General features: G+C 38.3%; 1 protein-coding gene and 1 pseudogene across 33 annotated transcripts in view; one reads left to right on the plus strand and one right to left on the minus strand.

Annotated features, from left to right (window-relative positions):
* RIMS2 (regulating synaptic membrane exocytosis 2) overlaps positions 1-27516 on the plus strand; it is a 604627-nt gene that overhangs the window by 12143 nt on the left and 564968 nt on the right. The window lies entirely within an intron of this gene.
* LOC122496124 lies at positions 14858-27318 on the minus strand (annotated as a pseudogene).

Here is a 27516-nt window from a genome sequence, read left to right on the forward strand (position 1 = left end):
CCCAGAGCCCGATGCGGGGCTCGAACTCCCGGACCGCGAGATCGTGACCTGGCTGAAGTCGGACGCTTAACCGACTGCGCCACCCAGGCGCCCCTAGAATTTGCACTCTTAATAACTGCTTTTTATTATATCATAGTCATTGAATTACTTTTCCTCTTTTCTAATAAATTATAGAAGAAGGACTGTGTTTGCAGTGGGTAGTCCATTGTGAGTGGATATAAATGTGTTTTGAGTGAATAATTAAGTGTAGCAGTGCCTAAGAATGGATAGTTGCTGATACCTCAAGAAATGATTATCTTTGGGATTTGGTGGTCACATTTGCAAGAAGTTTCATTGTTATCCTTCTTGGACACGCCAGTTATTGGTTATGGTGCATGGTATTAGTTAAACTAGGAATCAAGCATGTGTTTTTAACAACACATGAAATCAGTGAAGACAATATATTTAATAAATAACTTTTTTCACTTAAAAGACTTTTCATTTAATAAATATTTGTTCAAGGATGCGAGAGTTTAAGCCACCTTTTGCTGGTGGTAGACACTTTTTTTTGCTCTCATGTGGAGTATTTTTCTATTTGAAATAGGAGTCGTTAGCGTTTTGGAAACCATTGTCAAAAAAGAAAATTCTCTGAGCAATGATGATGGTGGTATTGCAGGGGCAGGAAGCTAAATGAATCTTGAGAGAATGTGTGAAATTGGATCATTTTGTAGGTATGCTTGAAAATCCCCAGAGATTTAAAATCAAGAGAACTGGAGCATAGACATTTAAATGGCCAGCTAGTGCGGAGGCTGTGCACCTTTGAGGACAAAGCCTTTGTTAAGACCACGTTCAATGTCTAGAACAGGTGATAAAGTTGATTTGTAGGTGATAAAGAATATTCACTTAAAGCATATTAGTATATGGGTAGTGACCACTTTTTAAGTATATTAACAAGGCAACATGGTAACAAAGTTGAGCCAAAGAGATGAACTAGAAGATGTGTGTAATAAGCTGTTTCTTTGAGGTACTATGGCTAAAATTATTTGAAGTCCCTTTGTTTTACCTATACCTCATGCTTCATTTCTTTAAACTTTTTTTTCTCCTTACTTTCTAGCAATGTTCTTACAGTAAAATTACAGTCTATTTTTGTTGATGTAATAATGAAAGCTTAGAATATAGAGACAGTTTTGTGGTACCATAGGTTGTCTTAGCTGATTCCTTAGAAGGAATATGTGGAGTGAGAGGAAAGAGAAATGGAAATTCAAGAGTGTGAGGCTAGTATTGAGTTTGTATCTGAAGTCTCTTCTACATAGGATTTGCTTTGAATTTGAATAGGTCTCTAGACTTGTAGCAGAAAGTGAAGGAGGGAACTAACATTTGTTTGGTGACTACTGTGTGCTAGGATTCAGGTCACAAAGGCTGTAAGTAGCAGAACACAGAGGTGGGTAGATCTTTCTAACTCCAAAACTCATTCTCTTTCCATCACACTGCTATTTAGTCTTCTGGAAAACAGTTAAGACCATAGTGCTTAGGTGTCTGGACTATGCAGTCAGCCAACTTGGGCTTGAATCTCAGCTGTTACTTGGTAATTTTGCACCTCAGTGTGTTTATCTGGAAAATCCTTCTCATGATGCCATTTCTGGCCCTTCTTCTGTCACTACATCTCTCTCTGCCCACAGTGGGGAAAGATTTTTCTCTTTTAGGCACTCAGATGGTTAGAGTCGGCCCAGATATTCCAGAATAATCTCCCCATCTTAATCATATCTGTAAAATCCCTTTTGCCATGTAAGAGATGTTACATGTTCCATGTTCCCGGGGTTAGAGTGTGAATACCTTTGAGGGGCCATTTTTCTCCTTACATTAGTGAGTGGCCTAGATACAATTGGATATATGTTTTTTATAAAGTAGACTTTGTACTACTCTTATTTTTTTTAAATATATTTTGTATACAGAGATACAAATTCCAGAATAATATCTCTGAAATATTTTACAATGCACTTTTCTATGGGTTTATAATACCTTATTTCCCTCAACTCACTCCCAATCTGCTCTTCATTTTTTATTTGTTTAACAATTTCCTCCTGAATAAAAATATTGGTCTAGCTGCCAGTGGGGTGGGGCATTGGGGGCAAGCAGTGTGAATTCTTCTATATTCTTCGAATATAAAGAGCACATAAGTATTCTTAAGTATTCGTTTTAGTTAATAATTGGATTTATTTTTATGGAAAGAGAATTAACTTTGCCATATGACTAAATAGTGAAGAGTTATTGAAATGTTTCCAAATATTTTCATTATCTGACAGTCATGTAAATCTTTTTTTCTTCAATAATTTTTTAATGTTTAGTTTTGAGAGAGACAGAGAGAGAGAGTGAGCGAGCACGAGTGGGGGAGGGGCAGAGAGTGAGAGCGAGAGCGAGAGCGAGAGAGAGAGAGAGAGAGAAAGAGAGAATCCAAAGCAGGCTCCAGGCTCTGAGCTGTCAGCACAGAACCCGACGTGACTGCGAGATGATGACTCAAGCCTGAGCCCGTCTGTTGCTTAACCGACTGAGCCACCCAGGTGTGCCCCTTAAACCTTTTTTTTTTTTTTTTTGAAGTGTTTTTGTTTATTTTTGAGAGAGAGAGAGAGAGGGAGGGAGGGAGAGCACACATAAGCAGAGGAAGGGCAGAGAGAGAGAGAGAGAGAGAGAGACAGACAGACAGAACCCAAAGCAGGCTCCAGGCTCTGAGCTGTCAGCACAGAGCCCAACCCAGGGCTCGAACTCACAAACCCTGAGATCATGACCTGAGCTGAAGTTGGACGTTTAACCGACTGAGCCACCCAGGGGTCCCTGGAATATGGTTTCTCTTGCATGTTTGGTCTAGGAACCTTTTCTTATCCTGCAATGAGTGTGCTTTCATGTATTATTTTTTTCTTATAATTATTAGCTAAGAAGTCTGAATTAGTGAAAAGATGTAGTGTGTATTATGACTTGAAGTTTACGTCAGTGTTTAAAATGTAATTAATTGGTTTAACTTAGGTAATAAAACATTAAAAATAGCTATGAAATAAAGTAGAAAAAGAACACGAACCAAGGTTGTCCTTCAAAACTACTAATATAAATTCATGTCACACTACGTAGTTGTATATGTTAGGATCGACGAGATGTCAGAGTCCAGTGAGGAGACAGAAACTACAGTCGTAATTTGAACAGGAAAACTTTAATATAAAGGATTATTAACCTCTAGCAGTGAGCCGCCACCTCTTTTAGTGCTGAAGCTGAGTACCCAAGGAAGCAACACATTTGGAAGACATCCCTTCTTCCCCCAAGGCTAAGGCTGAGATTCAGCCCTTGTTAGAGGGTGTGGTTGTACCCCACTGAGCTGCCACAAGCTGGGGTGGGCAAGCTGGAAGTCATCTGCGAGGGTGTTGGTGGGGCTTGCAGAGAAGCTGGCTGGAGTTCTCAGGGAAGTCTCTGGGAAGCCACCTATTGCGGTGTCCGCTGGGGTGCTATTGAAACTGCTGGAAGGATGCCCGCTAGGGTGCTAAGTGAAACGTGTTAGGAGGGTGAGTGCCACTGGCTGCCAAGCTCCGGACAGCCAAGGAACCCAGGACAAACCCCAAAGCACCCAGAACCAGAAGGAGAAGCCCCTTCTTCCTTTAATGTCACTCTGGCTCCCTCTGCTGACAGAGCTTCACAATTGTGCCAACTGGGGAAGGACAAATGGTTACAGAGTCCAGATCCAGTATCAAAACAGGACAAAGAAGGGTGGATTTGGAGCTGAGAGGTAGCAAATGTGTCAGTTTATAAGCTATGCTCTCCCTAAATATCAGTAGCTTAAAACAGTATAGATCTCTTTATTTTCCATGCCATATGTTTTCTCTGGGGCGCTTGGGGTCTCTATGTTATCCTCATTCTGGGACACAGGCCAATAAAGAAGCTGTTTGGAACGTTGAGACCAAAATGAAAAGACTGGGGTGAATTGCAAGTTTTCTCTTAAAGTTTCCTCTCAGAAATATATATACAACTTCTCACATTTCACTGGCGAAGGCAAGTTGCTGATCATGCCTAACTCAGGGCAGAAAAGTGTAGCCCTACCACGTAGAGAGGGAAAATCAGAAATACTTGTTGAAAAATGCAACTATCACAAGATTGACAGGATCGGTATTAGAAAATTTTGCAGTCCCTAGCATAATTACTTACATTTCTTCCTCTAAAATTTTATTTGCTTTGTGGTTTTTATGAATTTTAGTGAAAATAGCATCAGAATAAAAGTTGATGGTGGTCTTAACTTCTGGGTCAGTAAACACAAACCAGAGAGTGACCTTAATTCATTTGTGTAACACGGTGAGGCTGTAAACAAATTTAAGCAGCGGGAAGTATATTTTTTTGAAGGTTAGATACAAACAGACTTTGTTTTTAAGTTCTGCATTAAAATTTTTATATTAACTTATGCTGGCATGATATTATACGAAATATGGAATGTCTATTTATGTAGAAAAAGGTTTTTTCATTTGTGGTCAGTAGTGTAGAGAGGACTAGAAAACAAGATTTGGAGGTGTGGAGTAGAGTTCTCCCTCCATCATTGACAAGCTATGTTGTCTTGAAGAAGTCACTTTAATTCCCTAAACTCTGTAAAATGGAGATGGAAAACACATCCCTCAGCTGAAATTTGTGGTGCCAGATGTGTTTCAGAGTGTTTTGGATTTTAAAATGCACATGCCATACAATATATGACTCTTAGCAGGGGCAGGACAGCGGCCCCTAATCAAACTCATTTCTCCAGTGAAACATGAATATTTACAAATGGGTTAGATAAAGACTGTATATAGCCTCATGCTAAATCAGATCAAGAATTTTGGCCCAGGCTTACAGAAGAAGTTCTATTTTCAGAGCTGTTTGGATTTGGGGGGGGGGGGGGGTATAGGTGGGTAATTATGGGCTTCTGGTATTTTAATACACTGTATGTTAACTGACTAGAATTTAAATAAAAGCTTGGAGAAAAAAAATCACATTTTCTTTATTTGTTTTAACATTTATTCATTTTTGAGAGTGAGAGAGACAGAGTGTGAGTGGGGGAGGGGCAGCGAGAGCGAGAGACACAGAATCAGAAGCAGGCTGCAGGCTCCGAGCTGTCAGCACAGAGCCCAACGCAGGGCCCCGGACTCAACGCAAGATCGTGACTTGAGCTGAAATTGGACACTTAACCGACTGAGCCACCCAGGTGCCCCACATTTTCTATTATATAATTATAAGCAAAACAAAATGCAGGGTATTATGGAAGAGAGTAAACGTTGAATTGTAAAAACTTTTAAATAATACCCTGTGACATCTAAAATGAGAAACTTAGCTTCTATGAGGATACTTTTTATAAGGTTTATGTACTTATTTTTGAAACATATACACATAATTCCTGATCAAGACCATTTGGTGATGATCTCTTCAGATTCTTGTTGAATTGACAAACTATAGAAGTAGTTGGTAGCAAATTGTAAGAAAAAACTTATTTCCTTTTCCTTGATTGATAGAAACTCCTTTCATGCTATTAATCTTGAAAATTCACTCTCTTTAAATTTCACTCCAATGGTAGTAACACTTTTTTAACTGTTTGCTCTTTCTTTTCTTTCACTGACAAATGTAATGTTGAATTTCTTCTGATAATGTGAATGGATTCCAAATGCAATTGAAGTTTAAAAAATGTCAGTTATTTATTTTTTCAACGTTTATTTTTTAATTTTTTTTATTTTTTTAATTTTTTTTACTTTTGGGACAGAGAGAGACAGAGCATGAACGGGGGAGGGGCAGAGAGAGAGGGAGACACAGAATCGGAAACAGGCTCCAGGCTCTGAGCCATCAGCCCAGAGCCTGACACGGGGCTCGAACTCCCGGACCGCGAGATCGTGACCTGGCTGAAGTCGGACGCTTAACCGACTGCGCCACCCAGGCGCCCCGAAAAAATGTCAGTTGTTTAAAAATAATGTTGATATTCTTCTTGAAGCATATGTAGTACTCTGCTAGCCTTAATTAGGACTCAGCTTATAACATTGACTGTCACTGGTGACTCATTTTAACTTAATTTTTATGAAACTGAGCTATTGCTTTGAATCTATAAGCTTTGTCATACTCATTAATATACTTTCGCACAGTTCGTGAAAATTTTTGACTGAGTTCATCCAGGTGTTTGAAACTGTCAGTTAAATAAGCCATTTTTTTTTTTTTAAAGTCAGTTAATAGCCTTCAACAAATCTGTAAAGTGAGAATCACTCACAGTGTCAATATTTGTTTTTAACCCATAAACTTTAAAATGAAAGCTTTCCTTTTGAATAGACAATACACTGAGGTGTGGAACAGCAGAGAGTGGTGTTCTGAACTCATTTCTCTGTATAAAGCCAATAGTTGGGATTGTAGCAGCTGGGGATTGATTAGATTTTTTATTTTGAAAACATTATTTAATGTGGAATTCATATTTAGGCAAGATTTTACATTCCAGATCTTCTCTGGGAATAAAATAGTGTTACTTAAATTTCAGTTTTTTTCCAGAATAAACTTTTTTTGTAGAGACTTTATAGTTTCTTGTCATAAAATTATTTATTTTATTTTATTTTTTTTTAACGTTTTCATTTATTTTTGAGACAGAGACAGAGCATGAACGGGGGAGGGGCAGATAGAGAGGGAGACACAGAATCAGAAGCAGGCTCCAGGCTCTGAGCCATCAGCCCAGAGCCCGATGCGGGGCTCGAACTCACAGACCGTGAGATCGTGACCTGAGCTGAAGTCGGACGCTTAACGGACTGAGCCACCCAGGCACCCCTCTTGTCATAAAATTATACAGCATTTCTTTAATATTTTGTTTCAAAATCTGGTACTTTTTTGTAGGATAAATAATATATTTTTGCCATTTCTCTTTAGGCACTGCAATGTCAGTTATTAACTAGATAACTAACTGTAGATTCATTAATCTGCAATGAAAACTTTAGTTAGTAATTTTCTTTTCTTTCTTTTTTTTTTTTTATAGCTTATTTATTTTGAGAGAGTGGGGAGAGGGAATCACAAGCAGGCTCTGCACTAACAGTGGGGCTGTTAGTGATGTGGGGCTCGAACTCACAAACCACAAGATCATGACCTGAGCTGAAGTCGGCCACTTACCCGACTGAACCACCCAGGCGCCCCTAGTTGGTAGTTTGCTTGACTGAATTTGTCTCTGTATCCTCACACATGCCATCAATGCACTTACTAATAATATTTTTGAAAGTGTCATTCATTCTCTGTCTCCCTTTTGTCTTCTTTTTGGTTTAGTTATTTTAAAATATAGTGTTGGTAGTTTTTATGCAAACTGGTAAATCAGCAGTTTTGCAATTGTGCTTTATTTTCACTTGCAGACGCTTTTAAAAAAAGGTTTATTTATTTATTTATTTAAGTAATCTCTACACCCAGCTTGGGGCTGGAACTCATGACCCTGAGATGAACAGCCACATGCTTTTCCAGCTGAGCCAGCCAGGTACCCTTTCACTTGCAAATGCTTTAAAAAATTAAAATCTGTTACTTTGTGGTAAGGTACTGGCATTGTTTACTTGGCCCCGTTGCTTTGAGATAAACTTTTCATGTATTAAGACATTTTGTTTGAGAAGAATTCTCAAGGTATGGGAATCCCAAGTTTTAGATCCTTATTATATTGCTTAATTAGTGATTTAAACTTTAACTTCAATAATTAAAATTTTGAGAAATTCACAGTTGCACTGATGCTAGCAGATAGCATAGTTCGTAGGTACCTTGACATTGGTCTTGGTATTGAATTTTTGGATATGACTCCAAGAGCAAAGGCAACAAAAGCAAATATAAACAAATGGGGCTACATCTAGCTAAAAGGTTCTGCACAGCAAGAGAAACCATCAATAAAATGAAAAGGTAACCTACTGAATGGGAGAAAAGATTTGTAAATCATATATCCAATAAGGGGTTAATATCCAAAATCTGTAAACAACTCAAGCAACTCAATAACGAAAAACCAAACAATTTGACTAAAAAATGAATAGACATTTTCCTAAAGAAATCATATGGATGGCCAATAGGCACATGAAAAGACATTCAACATCACTGCTTATCAGGGAATTTCAAATCAAAACCACTATTAGATACCACCTCACACCTGTTAGAATGGCTATTATCAAAAAATAAGAAATCAGGGTTGGAGAGGATGTGGAGAAAAGGGAACCCATGTACACAATTGGTGAGATTGTAAATTGGTGCAAGCCACTATGAAAAACAGTATGGAGGTTCCTCAAAATTAAAAATAGGGGCTCCTGGGTGGCTCAGTCCATTAAATGGCAGACTCTTGATTTCGGTTCAGGTCATGATCTCATGTTTCATTAGATCGAGCTCTGGGTTGGGCTCTGCACTGCCAGTGCAGAATCTGCTTGGGATTCTCTCTCTTTGTTCTGGCGCCCCCCCCCCCCCACCCCGCTCCTGCTGGTACACTCTCACCCACTTCTCTCTCTCTCTCAAAATAAATAAACTTAAAAAAATTAAAGATACATCTCCCATATGATCCAGCTATTCCATTTCTGGGTATTTATCCAAAGAAAATGAAAATACTAATTTAAAAAATGTATTCAGCCCTGTATGCGCTGAAGCATTATTTATGATAGCCAAGATGTGGAAACAACCTAAGTTTCCATTGATGGGTGAATAGATCAAGAAGATATATGTACACACACACACACACACAACGTAGTAACAGCCATAAAAAAGAAAGAAATTTTGTCATTTGTGACAAATGGATGAATCTTGAGGGTATTATGCTAAGTACATCAAACACAAACACCATATGATTTCACTTATATGTGAAATCTAAAAACAAAAATAAAAAACTCATTGATAGAACAGATTGGTGGTTATCAGAGGGGAAAAGGTGAAGAGGGTCAATTGTATGTTGATGGACGGTAATGAGACTATTGTGATCACTTTATAGTGTATTCAAATATTGAATTATCATGTTGGACACCTAAAACTAATATAAAGTTATATACCAATTTTACCTCAAAAAAAAAAAAAGCCAATAAGAAACAAAAGACAGGAGAAAGAAGGAAAGAAAGAACAAATAGACAAAATAATTTATATTCTAATAGGGACGTCTTTTTTATTTTTTAAAAATGTTTTATTTATTTTTGAGAGAGAGAGAGCATGAGCAGGAGAGAGGCAGAGAGAGAGGGAGACAGAGGATCTGAAGCAGACTCTGTGCTGACACCAGAAAGACCAATGTGGGGCTCAGACCCATGAACCATGAGATCATGACCCAAGCCGAAGTTGGATGCTCAACCAACTGAGCCACCCAGGTTTCCCTCTAACAGGGACAGCTAATGTGAGATGGTGATGCTGATGAGGATAATGATAGCAGTCATGCATACTTTATATGCTAGAAAAATGTGAAAATAAGGGCAAATTAAATAAAAATAGATATTTTACGTATCTATCTAAAACAAAGAACTTCACTGATAATAACCCCATTACGGCAAAAGTAATAATTAGACTATCTGAGATAATCCAGTGGGAAGGCCAGGGAGGAGTGCTATACTGGTGTCACCTCTGCAAAGTCACGTACACTCTGTCGTCTCTAAAAGAATTTAGAAAAGATAAGTATTCTCTTGTACATGTTTAAGTTTGCATGTAAAATTTTCCAGTGATGGCATCTAGTATAGAAGATCAAAGGTAATAATTGCTTTTGGTTTAGGTGTTTTTTCATTCTTCTTTTAAATACATGTGTTTTGAGTGCCTGCCATACACGAGCCACTGTACTCATTGAGGAAATGGAGAGGACTAGGACATAGTCTCTACCCTTGAGTTGCTCATAATCTGGTGGGTAAGAATCATGTAAGTAAATAACCAAATATATGATAAATGCTTTAAAATGGGTGTTTATCAATTGTTGAGTTGACAGGGGTGACTTTATGAACATGGAGGATTTAGGGGAAGGTATTATAACCTGGCTTTTCAGGCAAATTATAACTCAGTATGTGGAAGAGAAGGGCATTCTAGATATGTGCAGATCATGGACTGCGGAAGAACACAGTGTCTTTGGGGAATCACCAGTATTCCTATGCTAGTTGCGTGGAAGATGGGAGGAAGGGATGAGTTGGTGGAAGCTAGTTGGTTGGAGTCAGCTGTAAGGAGTCCTGTATGCAGGACTGGTATTATTCAACTATATTCACCATTACAGAGATACTAGTTATTAAAATATCAAATCGCTTTCCTGCAAACTGGTACATTTTATTGACAGAATAAGTTACCTAATGATGTGCAGTGCAAGCTGTTTGGATGGATTATGGGTCCCACTGACCTTGCTGGTGTGGATTAATGTAGCCCTGGGAAGTCATATAGTGGCTGGAGTGTCAGTGCTTGCCTGATACTCCAGAATGTCCTGTTGGTGTTAGAAGCAGTGGAGCAGGCTGCAGTGCAGCTAGTTTTGTGGCATCCCTTTTTTGGGGGTGTCCTGAGGCACAGGAGTTTCATGCCCTGTGGGAAACACTAGCATTCATATTCTTATGTGGCAATGACATGCAAACAGCATACCCATCTGCTTTATTGCCGCAACTAAGTGCTGCTGGGCACTGGGGACTAATGACTGTCATTGTAATAGGAAGATGTTGGGAGAACCTGGTTATGATTCTAAATATCAAATCACGGCCCCTTAAAGAGATTAACTCAACACTTTCTAAAACTGAAGAGACGATTTGGGAATTATTAAAATGACTATATGAATAATTTGTGCTACAGCTTATAACACAATAAGCAGATATTTATATGTCTACATCCATAGTTTATTTGGGAAAAAAGGAAAGAAATTTATTTTAATGTTAATTTACATATTGATTTGTATATTAATGTCATATGATTTTATCAGTTGTTAGATATTGTAGTCATCTATTCTTATATGGCATGTTAAGAAATTTGAATTTATCTCATTGGTATGTTTGCAGTGAAAGGTGTTGAAATAAAAGCATGATAGGGCGTGTTCTATCAATAAATTCTATTAATTTAGTGTCAAAACGTCTAGCGTGAAGATTCTCATCAGTGTATTTCTACTGCTACTGCTACTGTCTTGTATTTTTTTAATTTATTTTTTATTTTTTAAATTTACATCCAAATTAGCATATAGTATAACAATGTTTTCAGGAGTAGATTCCTTAATGCCCCTTATCCATTTAGCCCATCCGCCCTCCCACATACTGTCTTGTATTTTGTGATCTTGTGTCTTTGTCCTGGATTTGTCCTCTATTGCTGCAGAGTACCTTCTAAAAAAGCAACTTTAGGGCACCTGGGAGGCTCAGTCATTAAGCATCTGACTCTGGCTCAGGTCATGATCTCACAGTTTGTGAGTTTGAGTCCCACATTGGGTGAGCTCGAGCCCTGCATCCAGTGAGCTCGAGCCCCGCTTGTGGGGAGCACAAACCCCGCTTGGGCTCTCTTCTTCCAAGGGGGATATGTATGGAATAAATAATTCAGTGGATTAGTATATTATATATACGATATATATCCTGAAATATTTGAGATTGGGACCAAATCAGTGGTGCTTTCATCTAAAAAGTTACATTAAAATCACCTTTTGAAGAGCCTCGGATGCCATTAAGGGCATGAAACCCTTATTACTTGTTTTCTTCAACTGTAATAGGAAGTCTTATGGAATTGTTTTGGAACACATGCTTCCAATCTGCCACCAGATTTTGCAGCAGGAATTTATATAACCATGCCATAGCTCAAACTGTCTCACGATTTACCATATGTTTCAATATTTCCAATGTTTTCAAACACTTCTCTTTCCCACCCTTTCCAGTTTACATTTCTCAGTTTTGTCCTGGCCTTTACCTCCTAGTTCTCATTCATTTCTGTGATTCATGAATAATCTGCTATCGCCTTCTAGCTTAGAGTCAATCCTATACTGGTTCTCTTTCCTAGACCCTTTTGTGGACTACTAACATAAACAATGCTCACTCCTCACTTCAGAACTCTTGATTCCTGGCCTAGGTTCAGGACTCTGATCTCAGTACTTGTTTTTATGGCTTTGGTATACTTGTCTTTTACCTCTGTTTACAATTTACTAGAGTCAGAAACATGATTTAGAGTCGGGCTGGCTCCTTTAACAGTGTAAGATGGCAGTTCTAGTAAAAATCTCCCTCTTAGGACTCCTGTTTTTGTCTGGTTAGAATTTAGGGGAGTTTCTATAGTCTAAATCTAATCAGTCAAGACAGCTTTATATAAGTAGCTGGATCTTTATGACTAGAAATATGGCTTTTTTCTGCTTGTTTTCCTCCTACTCCTGTGTTTCCTTAGCTGGTTTCAGGGAGTCAAGTCAGTGCACCGTGTATAAACAGCTGCACTTTTCCCATAAAGGAAAGGCTTTGGCATAGTCCATCCCTGGGTCATAGCCTACCTGCTAGTTGTGTGACCTTGAACAAGTCACTCTCTGTTGCTTTATCTATGAATCGAGAACAATAATGCCTGTTTCCTAGGGTTGTGGTGAGGTGCAAATATAATGCACCCAGCATACAGAGGATAGGCAATAAGCATTAATAGGAAAAGAAAAATAAACATGTTGCCTTTTAGGTTGCTTTCTCTGCTCCTAGTTTTGTGCTCGCCACCCCTATCTGAAGTTAGATTCATTTGTTTATATGAAGGTCAGTCTTGAGGTTAGAAGATGAGACAAGAGTGAGAGGAAGTGAGGAGAACACAGGTGAAATTCATCTGGGTATTTGTCCTTGAACATTTTTCTTCACTAAAGGATTTTGAGATTGTTGATCATAGCAAATTGCCCTCTTGAGACTGGAAGTTTAGTTAATCAGACTTTTTAAAGGCTTTTCATAGTATTTAAAAAGTAATAGTATTTAAAGTTGTTTTGTTTTATAAATTCTGCAAAAAATCTAAGCTGTGTTATGGACTTATCATGTAATTTGACAACTGTCTATTTCAAGGCTATTCATACTTTTTTCAAATTGATCCAAATAGCAGTACTCTTAAATTTATATTAATTCTCTTTTGCTCATCCTAGCTATTGAAATCACCGTCTTTCAAATACTTTCACATAGAAGGCTGATTATATTAAACAGAAATAGAAAATTCAAAGACTATTTTATCTCAATTTTTACTAAAAATCTTTTTAAAATATTTTTTTAACGTTTATTTATTTTTGAGACAGAGAGAGACAGAGCATGAATGGGGGAGGGGCAGAGAGAGAGGGAGACACAGAATTGGAAGCAGGCTCCAGGCTCCGAGCCATCAGCCCAGAGCCCGATGCGGGGCTCGAACTCACGGACCGTGAGATCGTGACCTGAGCTGAAGTCAGACGCTTAACCGACTGAGCCACCCAGGCGCCCCTAAAAATCTTAATAATAATAATAATAGTAGACATTAAAAAAAAGATAAAATTCTATATACTCTTGTCTCCCTATACAACTTTGTTTTTACATATTCCCTTATAGTTTTTTATCTTTATGTATCATATGTTTTATATATATATATAATTATGGTGTATGTATGATTTTGTATTCTGCTTAGTACTTCATTATAAATGCTTTCTACTTAATGGAATAACATAGATGTTTTTCCATGAATATATTTTCTCAACTATCTACTTCACCACTTGTCACATGCCAGGCATATTCAATTAAATGAGTTTTCTCCTCTGTTCTAATTTTTTTTTTTTTTAATGTTCATTTATTTTTGAGAGACACAACATGAGTGGGGGAGGAGCAGAGACAGAGGGAGACACAGAATCCAAAGCAGACTCCATCCAAGCTCTGAGCTGTCAGCACAGAGCTCGATGCGGAGCTCGAACTCACGAACCGTGAGATCATGACCTGAGCCGAAGTCAGACACTTAACCGACTGAGCCACCCAGGCGCCCCATCCTCTGTTCTAATTTTTAATACTGTCATTGCAATTACAACAAAACAGTTCAATGTTCCACTATTGATTAAAAAAATTTTTTTTTAATGTTTATTTTTGAGAGAGAGAGAGAGAGAGAGAGACAGAGTGCAAGCAGGGGAGTGGCAGAGGGAGAGGGAGACACAGAATCTGAATCAGGCTCCAGGCTCTGAGCCCGATGCGGGGCAAAACTCACGAACCATGAGATCATGACCTGAGCTAAAGTCAGACGCTTAACTGACTGAGCCACCCAGGCACCCCTTCACTATTGATTTTTGCTGTATGTTTTGCTTTTTTCTCTGCCCTAGTGTGAAGCTGAATGTGAGACACAGCCCTATTTCCTGGATTTTAAAATTTGACTATCACCAGGCAGCTGTGTTCTTAGCATTTCTTTGGAGATTTAGGGATAATGGTGAAGAGGTTTACATACAGTGGATAAGTCAAAATAGAATTAAACATTCCCATTCTTGAAAAGTCTCTGAGCGTTTCTGCCCAGTGGATTCCAACTCAGTGACATGTTGTTATCCTACTTTCTTTTAGCTCACCCTTTCTTTTCTCTTCCATTTCCTTTTCACTCTCCAATTTCTGTTAATTTTTATACATATCAGGGTAACTATGTTTTCTTAACTGTTGCCATTCAGTCTGTTCCCTTGGAGTTCTCCTTCTGCTCTGAAGTAGGTTATCAAGGTATTTTTCTAAATGTACATAGTTTCTTCCTAAAGAAAAAAAAATCACCAATATCATTTAGTAAACTATTTTTTCTCTATTCTGTTATAGATTTTTTCTTAAATTGTTCTTCAAGTTGCTTTTGGTTGGTTGATAGGGGATTCCTTCAGACTATACATTCATTTGGACCTGGATAACATTAAAATGTTGATAAGAGTTTTACTGCATCTACTTAAGAGAAAGGTTGAGGAACACTAGGTTTACATTATAATTAAATTTCACCAATATTTTTCTTAAGTTTCTATGGAGTAGACTGATAAGCTTGATTAACAAATCCTCTGAGGACATAGCATCTTTGTAATAGCCTCAGTAAAATAGAAAACAAACAAAACTTTAGTCTTGTGAACCAGAGATGTTGTGATTCTTGTGGCCTAAGACAATGTTCCCAATGACAATACAGTTTCTATTTATCTGCCCAAGTATGATGATTATTAAGAGGGCTGGGCCATAGTAAAACTGTGAGTTTGGTGGAACCTATCTTGTATCCCTCCTAGTTCTCCCATTTGGTACATGTTCCCCATTTGCAAATGACTTTAGGCATCTCCTACTCTTTAATCTTCTCGCTCTAATCTCTAGCACATTGGGAAAAGAATAATCAATCATTTGTATTTTCACAAATGGCAAATAAAGAATAACTTAAAGATTTCCAAATGGCTAATAATAAAGTTATAACCATAATAGATATTTATTTATAGGTTAAGCCAGTTATTAATAAGTTATGTTTATGTGGATACTGAGGGCAGAAATTGTGTGTGATGTAGAATTCGACTCCTTTTTGAGGTTAGCACAGTGCGTGACACATAGTAGATGCTTAGTAATGAATTAATGAAGGAATGAATTAAGGATACCTTGTTTAAAGATATGAAGGGGTACAATGTCGGGGAGCTTTAGATTAGTACAGGCGTACCTCAGAGATGTTGTGGGTTCCATTCCAGACACTGCAATAAAGTGAATATTAAAATAACGTAAGTCAAATGAATTTTTTTGGTTTCCCAGTGCATATAAAAGTCATGTTTGCACTACACTGTGGTTTATTAAGTGTGTGGTAGCATTATGTCTATAAAAAATGGTATATATCTGAATTAAAGAATACCATATTGGTAAAAAATGTTAACCATCATCTAAATTTCCAGTGAGTTGCAGTTTTTTGCTGATAGAGGATTTTGCCTCTGTGTTGATGGCTGCTGACTGGTCAGGGTAGTGGTTGCTGACGGTAGGGGAGGGATGACTGTGGCAATTTCTTAAAATAAGTCAACAGTGAGGTTTGCCACATTGATTGGCTCTGGCTTTCATAAATGATTTCTTTGTAGCCCGGGATGCTGGTTGATAGCATTTTACCCATAGTAGTAGTACCTCTTGCAAAATTGGAGTCAATCCTTGTACACCTGCCATTGCTTTATCAGCTGAGTTTATGTAACATTCTAAATCTTTTGTTGTCATTTCAACAGTCTTACCCACATCTTCACTAGAAGTAGATTCCTTCTCAAGAAACTGATTTGTTTGCTCATTCAGAAGAAGCAGTTTCTCGTTCATTCAAGTTTATCACGAGACTGCAGCAATTCAGTCCCGTCTTCAGGCTCCACTTCTAATTCTAGTTCTCTTGCTATTTCCACATCTGCAGTTACTTTCTCCGCTGAAGCCTTCAACCCTTCAAAGTCATCCATGAGAGCTGGAATCAACTTCTTCCAAGCTCCTGTTAATGTTGATATTTTGACCTCTTCCCACAAATCATGAAGGTTTTTAATGGCATCTAGAATGGTGAATCCGTTCCAGAGGGTTTTCGATTTACCTTGTTTATATCCATCAGAGGAATCCCTATTTATGGCAGCTATAGACTTATAAAATGTATTTCTTAAAAAGACTTGAGTGTCCAAATTATTCCTTGATCCATGGGCTGCAGAATGGATGTTGTGGTTGCAGGCGTGAAAATGACGTTAATCTTGTACATTGCCATCACAGCTCTTGGGTGACTGAGTACATTGTCAATGAGTAATGTTTGAAAGGACTCTTTTTCCCCCCCTTAACATTAGGTCTCAAAAGTGAGCTTAAAATGGATAGTAAACCATATTGTCAACAGATGTACTCTCATCCGGTTTTTCTTGTTCCATTTATACAAGATTTAGTATGATTCTTAATGGACCTAGGATTTTCTGAATGGTAAATCAACTTTGGCTTCAACTTACAATCACCAGCTGTGTTAGTCCTTAACAAGAGAGTCAGCTTGTCATTTGAAGCTTTGAAGCCAGGCATTGACTTCTCTTCTCTAGCTCTAACAGTCCTAGATGGCATCTTCTTTCAACAAAAGGCTGTTTCATCCCAAAAATATGTTGTTCAGCATAGCCACTTTCATTAATTGTTTAGCTGGATCTTCTCGATGACTTGTAGCTTCTACATCAGCACCTGCTGCCTCACCTTGCACTTTCCTGTTATGCAGATGTCTGCTTTCCTTAAACCTCATGAACCAACCTCTGCAAGCTTCAGACTTTTCTCCTGCAGCTTCCTCACCTCTCTCTGCCTTCATAAAATTGAAGAGAGTTAGGTCCTTGCCCTGGGTTAGGCTTTGGCTTCAGGGAATGTTGTGGCTGGTTTCATCTTCTATCAAGACCACTGAAGCTTTCTCCAGATCAGCAATAAAGTTGTTTCACTTTCTTATCATCTTTGTGTTCCCTGGAGCAGCACTTTTCACTTCCCTCAAGAACTTTTCCTTTGCATTCACGATTTGGCTAACTGGCACACGAAGCCTAGTTTTTGGCTGATCTCGGCTTTTTTGACATGTCTTCCTTTCACTAAGCTTAATCATTTCCAGCTTTTAATTTAAACCGAGAGACGTATAACTTTCATTTGAATAGTAGAGGCCTTTGTAGGGTTATTAAATAGACTAATTTAATATTATTGTGTCTCAGGGAGTAGGGAGGCCCGAGGAGAGGGAGTGAGCCCGGGGTACAGCTGGTTGGTGGAGTAGTCAGAGTATATACACCATTTATTGATCAAGTTCACTGTCTCATACGGGTGTGGTTTGTGATGCCTCAAAACAATTACAATGGCAACATCAAAGATCACTGATTACAGATCACCATAACAACTATGATAGGAGTTAAAAAGTTTGAAATACTGTGAGACTTCCAAAATGTAACACAGACACACGAAGTGAGTAAATGATGTTGGAAAAATGGCACTGATAGAATTGCTGGATGCGGGTTGTCACCAACTTTAAATCCATAAAAAAAATGCAGTATCTGTGAAGTGCAGTAAAGTGAAGTGCAATAAAAAAGAGGTATGCCTGAATATCTGAATGAACATTATTGTAAAGAAGACATACATCTGGGTAACAGGTACATAAAGAGATGCTCTACATCATTCATCATCAGAGAAGTGCAAATCAAAACCACAATGAGATACGACCTCACACCTGTCAGAAGGGCTGAAATAAAAAGAAATAAGCATTGGTGAGGAGATGAAGAAAAAAGAACCCTTGTGCACTGTTGGTCGGTATGTAAATTGGTGCAGCCACCATGGAGAACAGTATGGAGGTTTCCCCCACAATTAAAAATAGAACTACCATGAAAAAGAGGCATGCCTGCATTAGAAATACTTTATTTTTTAACTTTTAACTCCAGTATAATTAATATACAATGTGGTATTAGTTTCAGGTATATAACAATGATTCGACAACTCTGTACATTACTCAGTGGTCATCAAAATTAGTGTTTTTTTTTTTTATTAGTACAGTTGATACACAATGTTACATTTTCAGGTGTGCAACTTAGTGATTTGACAAGTTTATACATTATGCTATGTTCATCACAAGCAGTGCTACCTTCTGTCCCATTACATCACTATTACAGTGTCATTGACTGTATTCCTTATGCCCTGCATTTTTATTCCCATGACTTACTCATTCCATAACTGGAAACCTGTATCTCCCTTTCCCTTTCACCCATTTTGCCCAATCTCATACTTCCTATACCCTGGAAACCTTCGGTTTACCCTCTGTATTTACAGCTGTGATTCTGCTTTTTGTTTATTTTTTTAGGTTTCATTTATGAGTGGAATCATATGGTATTTGTCTTTCTCAGTCTGACTTATTTCACTTAACATAATATACTCTAGATCCATCCATTCTGTCTCAAATGGCTGATCTCATCCCTTTTTATGGCTGTGTTATATTCCAGTGTGTGTGTGTGTGTGTGTGTGTGTGTGTGTGTGTGTGTGTAAACATTTTCCTTATCCATTTGCCTGTTGATGGACACTTAGGTTGCTTCCATGTCTTGGCTATTGTAAATGATGCTACAACATACATAGGGTGCATGTATCTTTTCAAGTTAGGGTTTTTGTTTTCCCTGGGTAAATAATAGTGGATCTGTTGGATCATATGGTATTTCTATTTTTCTATCTTTTTGAGGAACGTCCATACTATTTTCCAAGGTAGCTATACCAATTTGAATTCCCACCAACGGTGCACAAAGGTTTGTTCTCCAAGAGTCTGTTATTTTGTCTCTTTTCTCTTTGTTCCTTTGTTTTGTTTCTGAGATCTCACATATAAGTGAAATCATTTGTCTTTCTTTGACTTATATATCACTTAGCATTATACCCTCTAGGTAACCCATGTTATTGCAAATGGATACATTTCATTCTCTATATGGCTGAATAATATTCCATTGTGTATATATACCACAACTTCTTCATCCATTCTTCTCTTGCAACACTTGAGTTGCTCTCATATCTTGGCTATTGTAAATAATATTGCAGTAAGCTCAGAGGTGATACATCTTTTCAAATTAGTGTTTTTGTGTTCTTTGGGTAAATGCCTAATGATGGAATTACTGGATCATATGATTGTTCCATTTTTAGTTTTTTGAGGAACTTCCATGATGTTTTCCACAGTGGCTAACACCAGTTTGCATTCTTACCAACAGTGCATGAAGGTTCCTTTATCTCCATGTTTTCACCAGTGCTTGTTTCTTGTGTTTTTGATTTTAGCCATTCTGACAAGTGTGAGGTGATCTCTCATTGTGGTTTTGATTTGCATTTCCCTGATGATTAGTGATGTTGAGCATCTTTTCATGTGTCTTTTGGCCATCTGTATGTCTTCTTTGGAACAATATCTGTTCATGTATTCTGCCCATTTTTAATTGGACTATTTGTTTTATGGGTGTTGAGTTGTATAAGTTCATTATATATCTTGGATACTGACCCCCTATTGGATATGCCATTTGCAGATATCTTCTCCCATTCACTAGGATATCTTTTAGGTTTGTTAACTGTTTCCTTTGCTGTTCATAAGATTTTTATTTTGATGTAGTCCCAATAGTTTATTTTTGCTTTTGTTTCCTTTGCCTCAGGGGACATATGTAGAAAAATGGTGCTGTGGCTGGCACAGAGAAATTACTGCCTGGGCTCTCTTCTAGTGTTTTTATGGTTTCAGGTCTCATGTTTAGGTCTCTATTTCATTTTGAGTTTATTTTGTGTATGGTATAAGAATGTGGTCCAGTTTCATTCTTTTGCACATAGCTGTCCAGTTTTCCCAACAGGCTTCACACACAATGTGGAATCCAGTGTGGGGGCTTGAACTCACTACCCTGAGATCAAGACCTAAGCTGAGATCAAGAGTTGGACGCTTAACCGACTAAGCCACCCAGGCGCCCCCCAACATCATTTGTTGGAAGAGACATCATTTGTCTTTGCTCTCTTTGCCCATTGCATATTCTTGCCTTCAGTGGGGGAGAATTGACCATATAGTGCTGGGTTTATTTCTGGGCTCTCTATTGTGTTCTCTTGACTTAGGTGTCTGTTTTTGTGCCTGTACCATACTGTCTTTATTACTACAGCTTTATAGTATATCCTGAGATCTGGGATTGTGCTACTTCAGTTTTGTTCTTCTTTTTCAAGATTGCTTTGACTATTCAGGGTCTTTTATGGTTCCATACAAATTTTGTATGATATGTTCTAGTTCTGTAAAAAATGCTGTTGGTATTTTGATAAGGATTGCATTAAATGTGTAGATTGCTGTGGGTAGTATGTTATCAATATTTGCTCTTTCAATCCATGAACATGGAATATCTTTCCATTTGTGTCTTCTTCAATTTCTTTCATCAGTGTTTTACAGTTTTCAGAGTACAGATCTTTCACCTCTTTGGTTAAGTTATTCCTATGTATTTTATTATTTTTGGTGAAATTGTAAATGGGATTGTTTTCGAATTTCTCTGTCTGCTGCTTCATTATTACTGTATAGAAATGAAATGTATTTCTGTACATCGATTTTACATCCTGTGTCCTTACTGAATTCATTTATCATTTTTAGTAGTTTTTTTGGTGGAATCTTTAGGGTTTTCTATATGTAATATCATGTCATCTGCAAATAGTGAATATTTTACTTCTTTCTTACCAGTTTGGATACCTTTATTATTATTATTATTATTATTATTATTATTTATTTATTTTGTTATCTGATTGCTATGACTAGGACTTCTATTATTATGTTTAATGCAAGTGGTGAGAATGGACATCCTTGTCTTCTTCCTGATCTTAGGGTAAAAGCACTCAGTTTTTCACCAGTGAGTATGATGTTAACTGTGGATTTTGTATATATGGCCTTTATTATGTTGAGGTTATGTTCCCTCTAAACATGCTTTGTTGAGGGCTTTTATCTAAACATGCTTTGTTGAGGGTTTTTATCATGAACGGATATTGTACTTTGTCAGATGCTTTTTCTGCATCTACTGAAATGATCGTATGGTTTTTATCATTTCTCTTGTTGATGTGATAGATCATGTTGATTGATTTGCAAATAATGATTGACCCTTGCATCCCAGAAATAAACCCCACTCATCTGTGGTGAATGATTTTTTTAATGTATTGTTATATTCGGTTTGCTAATTTTTTTGAGGATTTTTGTATCTATGTTCATTGGAGATATTGGCCTGTAGTTCTCTCTCTCTCTCTTTTTGGTAGTGTTTTTATCTACCAAATATCAGGTTGTCCAAGTTGTTGGCATATAATTTTTCATAATGTCCTCTCATAATTGGTTGTATTTCTGTGGTGTAGGCTCTTCTTCCTCTTTCATTTCTGTGTTTGCTTATTTGAGTCCTCTCTCTCTCTCTTTGATGAGTTTGGTTAGAGATTTATCAATTTTGTTGATCTGAAAGAACCAGCTCCTGTTTCATTGGTGTGTTCTGCTCTGTTTATTTGTTTGTTTCTATTTCACTTATTTCTGCTCTAATCTTTATTATTTTCTTCCTTATGCTGTTTTTGGGTTTTGGTCTTTTTCTAGCTCCTTTAAGTGTGAGGTTAGGTTGTTTACTTGAGATTTTTCTTGCTTCTTGAGTTAGGCTTGTATTGCTTTAAGCTTTCCTTTTAGAATAGCTTTTGCTGCATCCCGAAGATTTTGGACCTTTGTGTTTCATTTTCATTTGTCTCCATGTATTTTTTGATTTCCTCTTTGATTTCTTGGTTTAGTAGCTTGTTATTTAACCTCTGTGGGTTTGTGGTCTTTCCAGATTTTTTGTTGTGGCTAATTTGCAGCTTCATAGCATTGTGGTTGAAAAAGATGCATTGTATGACTTCAATCTTTTTGAATTTGTTGAGACTTGTTTTGTGGTCTAACGTGTATAATCTGTTCTGGAGAATGTTTCATGTGCACTTGAAAAGAATGTGTATTCTGTTTCAGGATTAAATGTTCTGAATATGTCTGTTAAATCCACCTAGTCCAATGTGTCATTCAAAGCAACTGTTTCCTTGTTGATTTTCTGTCTGGATGTTCTATCCATTGATGTAAGTGGGGTGTAAAAGCCCCCTCCTACTATTGTGTTACTAATGATTACTTCCTTTATGTTTGTTGTTAGCTGCTTTTGGGGGCTGGGTGCATAAATATTTACAATTGTTATATCTCCTTATTAGACTGTCTACTTTATGGTGATATATTGTCCTTTGTTTCTAGTAACAGACTTTGTTTTAAAGTTTAGTTTGTTTATATTGGAGTATTGCTACTCTGGCTTTATTTTGACATCTGTTTGCATGATAAATGTTTCACCATCCCCTCACTTTGAACTTGCAGGTGTTTATAGATCTGGAATGAGTCTCTTGTAGGCAGATACAGGTGAGTCTTGCTTTTTTTTATCCATTCCGTCACCCTATGTCTTTTGATTGGAGCATTTATTCCATTTACATTCATTGTAATTATTGATAGGTATGTACTTATTTCTATTTTGTTTCTTGTTTTATGGTGTTTTTGTAGTTCTCTCTTAATTTCTTCTCTTGCTCTCTTCCCTCAGGATTTGCTGGCTTTCTTTGGTGATATACGTGGATTCCTTTCGCTTTATTTTTTGCATATCTGTTATTTTTTGATTTGTGGTTACCATTAGGTTTATATATAACATCTTGTGCGTATAGCAGTCTATATGAATTTGATGGTTGCTTAAGTTTGAACCCATTCTAAAAACACTAATTTTTTAATTCCCCACTTGGTTTTAGGTATGTGGTGGTGTCATACTTCACATCCTTTTATTCTGTGAATCTTTTACTGTTTTTTTATAGATACACTTAATTTTACTGCTCTTGTGCTTCCCACTTTTCTTACTCTTGCTTATGGTCTTTCCTCTCCACTTAGAGTCCTCTTTAACATTTCTTATAGGGCTGGTGTAGTGGTCATGATCCCTTTAGCTTTTGTTTGTGAAACTCTTTATCTCTCCTTCTATTCTGAATGATAGCCTCACTACATAGAGTATTCTTGGTTGCAGGATTTTTTCTCTCAGCACATTAAATACGTGATGCTATTCTCTTCTGGCCTGCAAAGTTTCTGCTGAAAAATGAGCTGATAGCCTTATTGGGTTTCCTTTTTTTTTTTTTTTTTAATAACTGTTTTCTTTTGTTTTGCTGCTTTTAAAGTTCTCTTTATCATTACTTTTTGCCATTTTTATTGCTATGTGTCTTGATGTGGACCTTCTTGGGTCGATTTTGTTGGGGGCTTTCTGTACCTCCTGCATCTGCATGTCTGCTTCCTCCCTCAGATTTGGGAAGTTTTCAGCTATTATTTCTTCAAATATATTTTCTGTCCCCTTTTCTCTCTCTTTTCTATCTGGGATCTCTGTTATACAAATGTTACTATGTTTAATGGTGTCACTGAATGTCCTTAATCTATTTTCATTTTTTATTATTCCTTTTTTCTTTCTCCTGTTCAGCTTGATTGCTTTCTATCACTGTGTCCCCCGGGTCGCTGATCCATTCTTCTGCCTCCCCTAATCTACCATTTATTCCCTCTAGTGTATTTTTAATTTCAGTTACTGAGTTCTTCATCTCTGTTTTTTTTTTTTTAATGTTTTCTATCTCTTTCTTGATGGTCTCCCTGAGGTCCTCCACTCTTTTGTCCAGTCTAGTGAGTATTGTTATGACCATTATTTAAAATTCTTTATTAGGCATATTACTTATTTCCATTTCATTTAGCTTTCTTGCTGTGATTTTGCCCTGTTCTCTCATTTAGGACATATTCCTCTGTCTCCCATTCTGTCAAACTGTCTGTGTCTGTTTGTATGTGTTCAGAAAGTTAGCTATGTCTCCTGCTTTTGAAACTAGTGGCCAAGTGAAGAAGAGGTCCTGTAGTGCCCTGTAGTGCAATGCCCCTGTTTGCCAGAACCTGGCACTTTGGGGGTGTCTCCCATGTGCTGTGTGCACCCGACTGTTGTGGTTGAGCCATGTTTGCCTTCAGTCCAGTCATCTGTAATGGCCCTCAGCCTGTTACAGTCAGGGTTTGGTCCCTGTGTTGTTAGTAGGGTAGTCCGGGGCCACCTTTCACTTGAGCTGACTTAGAGCAGGCATTTGCCAGAGTGTTGTTGCACTGAACTCCCAGATGCTTTCCCTATGTTGTCCTCTGAGAAGCTTTTGTTGGTGGGCGGGACCTGCAGTCAGACCAGATGTCTGCCCTCAGCCCATTGCTGGGGTTGCAGTTGGGTTGGTGTGTGTGGTTATCTTCTTCTCTCCTTGGGAAAGGAGTCACTTTGGAAGGATACTGACCCCTGCTGGGGCTGCTTGTATGCTGCCAGGCTTGTGGCACCACCTAGGTGGACTCCTGCCAAGGGTGTGGTGGAGGCGGTGGGTTTGCTTGGGGGCTTGGCTTGATGTGCCAGCAAGGTCTATGTTAGTTCACTGTGGGAGGGGACCTCAGTTTCCCCAGGAAAACTCCTGCCAAGTCCAGGCCAGGTGGATCTGCAGAAACGTGCTGTTAACAAGTTATGTGGAAAGTGTTTGTGTTGTGCTCCTTCCTGCATGTGTCCATGTAAGTTGGCTGATGGGCAGGACAGGGAAATGGCCCCTGCCAGCTCTTTTGTTCTTGGCGAAGTCTCCCCCCAAATTCCTGCCCCTCCAGCACATGCTCTGAGATTAATAAATAAATCTCCTTTCTGTAAATTTAAGGTGTTTTTAAAACTGCTGCTTCTATACCATATCCTAGCTGTTTATTGTGCTGTCTCTCTAAGGGTGGGGACTCAGTTTCCCCTCCTCTCTGGCTCTCTCAGAGTTGAGCCTGCTGATTTTCAAAGTTTCAGGTGTTAAGACCCACTGATCCTATGAACTTGTTGAAATTAGGCCCCTCTGGTTTTCAAAGCCAAATGTTAAGCGGATTTATCTTCTCAGTGTGGTCCCCTGTGCCTTGGGTGCCTGGTGTGGGGTCTGCTCCTCTTCCCTCTCTGCCTACGGTGGCCCTCGCTCCTGCAGACAGTCCCATGGGTCTGTTTGACCCCGGACTTTGTCTGTGCTCTTCCTACCCTCTTCGATGAGGCCTCTTCTCCTTTAGCTGTGGAGAGTCTGTATTGCCAGTCTTCAGGTTGTTTTCTGGGTTATATACACTGATGTGGGTGTTATCTAGGTATATCTGTAGAATGAGGTGAGTCCAAGATCTTTCTACTCCACCATCTTCCCTAGAAATCCCTGTATTAGAAACACATTAAAAGCTGACCCTGAGGGTAAACCTGAATTAATCATTTTGGCGTAGCCAGTAATGGGGATGTGGGGTGTCTATGTGTTTGTGTGTGCATATTTGTGTGCGTGTGCGTGTGTGTGTCTGTGTGTGTGTGTGAGAGAGGGAGAGAGAGAGAGAGAGAGAGGGAGGGAGGGAGAGATGGAGGAAGTACGTAAGAGATGGTTTACTCTTTGGCATACAGGAGAAAGAATGGATAGCTTGAGTCTCCAGTATCCACTCTCTGTTAATGTATTCCTCGCCAATCCCATGCAGGCTCCACCTTCAATTTTGTATTAAGCATCAACTCACTTTCCGCCTATTATTTGCTGAGGGAAGACATGATTGTCTTTGATTCCAGCCATTTCTATAGAAGAAGAGGGAGAGCAGGAGACAAGAAAGTATGTTTGGAACATAGGTTCTACAGGAGGATCTCGCCCAAGAACTGAAAGGGACTTTGTGCATGCACGCGTATTTGTGTGTGTGTCGTGCATGTGTGTGTTTATGTATGATGAGTTTGGAATGAATTGTTCTGTGACCATTGGTTATTTTCCTTATTTCTGCGTTGAATAAGGAAAGTAGATAAGTTGAGGATGGACCAGTAGATAGGAAGTAGATTAGACAAAGACTTTTATGACACGGCAGAGAATTTGGTTTTATACTAAATAAAATGGTAATTTAAGGAGATGGGTCGAGCGGTATGATGGGGTAGAGGTGGCGATGAGGAGTGTTTAGAGTGGGGCAGGGAGGTCACAAGTTTCTGTCTCAACCAAGAGTTCAGTTCTAAACAGATGTGGAATTTGGTTTGTGATCCCAAGTGAATAAACGTTTTTGCAACTTTTCAAATGAGTTAAAATATCTCGACATTGTTTTATTGCTGTCTTCTAAAGCATGTACTAGACTTTTCTTGCTTATTATGGGATAATGAAACATTTGAATTGAAATATGAAATATCATCTAAAGCTACAAATTATAATTTCCATTTGGATTAGAATTTTCCACTTGCCTTGAGTATTTTGGGCTAAGATGATGTTACCACTCAAGTCGTACAGAAAATGTTTTCTGGGTATTGACAATTGTAATTATAATAAAAATTGGATATTAGCAAAGAGTTATAGTTCTGAGGAAATTATTGTTTTTGCACTTGAACTGCTGATTAATTAAATTGAAAATGTTCCAACCTCCTTTGCCCTGAGTGTCGTTATAGTAAACAATGACATAGATATTGTTGGTATACTTGAGAAATAGGTCAGGAAGAAAGTAAAAAGGAAAGAGAGAGAGAGGATAGAGAAGCAGAGTGGATGGATGAGAAGGAGGAAGAGTAGATAAAAGAAACCCAAAGATGGAGAAATAGAAAAAGAAGCCTATGCCACTGGAAGTTGTATAATTAGGAAAACAAAAGCCACTCGAGATGTTTCATGCAAAGGCAACTTAATATAGAGAATTAATTACCAAGAGTAGTGGTAGGGCTGGGGAAGGAACAAGTGGATGATGAATTTGCCAGATCAGCAACTGCAGGAAGTCACTACCCCTCCTAGGGCTGGGAGAGAACAACTGAAAATGGTGGTAAGCAGAGCCAATAAATACTATGATGCTAAGATTGCTGGGGTACCACTGCTACCCTTGGAGCCCAGGAGCCTGTGCTTGTAATGATGTAGAAAGGCGCTAGTCTTGTGGAGGATGCTGGACTCACCTCAAAAGATGCCAGAGCCTGTAGTCGCTGATGTTGCCGGTGCTTGTGCTGGTGCTGCTGCTACTCCTGGAGCCAGGGTCCATGATTAAACTTGCTGAGCTTCCTGGAATATTGTTGCTGCTGCCGCAGGAACCAGAAAGAGAAGGAAACAAACAAAAAAATGGTTTCTTTTCTTTTACCATCTAATTTTCACCAGTATTTCCCAGTGACAGAACTTAATTGAGAGCCAGCTATCAAGGGAGTGTGAGAAAGGTAGTGTCTATAGGCTTCTAGCCCCCTGG

Source organism: Prionailurus bengalensis, chromosome F2 (genome assembly GCF_016509475.1).
Source record: "Prionailurus bengalensis isolate Pbe53 chromosome F2, Fcat_Pben_1.1_paternal_pri, whole genome shotgun sequence".
Taxonomy (NCBI): Eukaryota; Metazoa; Chordata; class Mammalia; order Carnivora; family Felidae; genus Prionailurus; species Prionailurus bengalensis.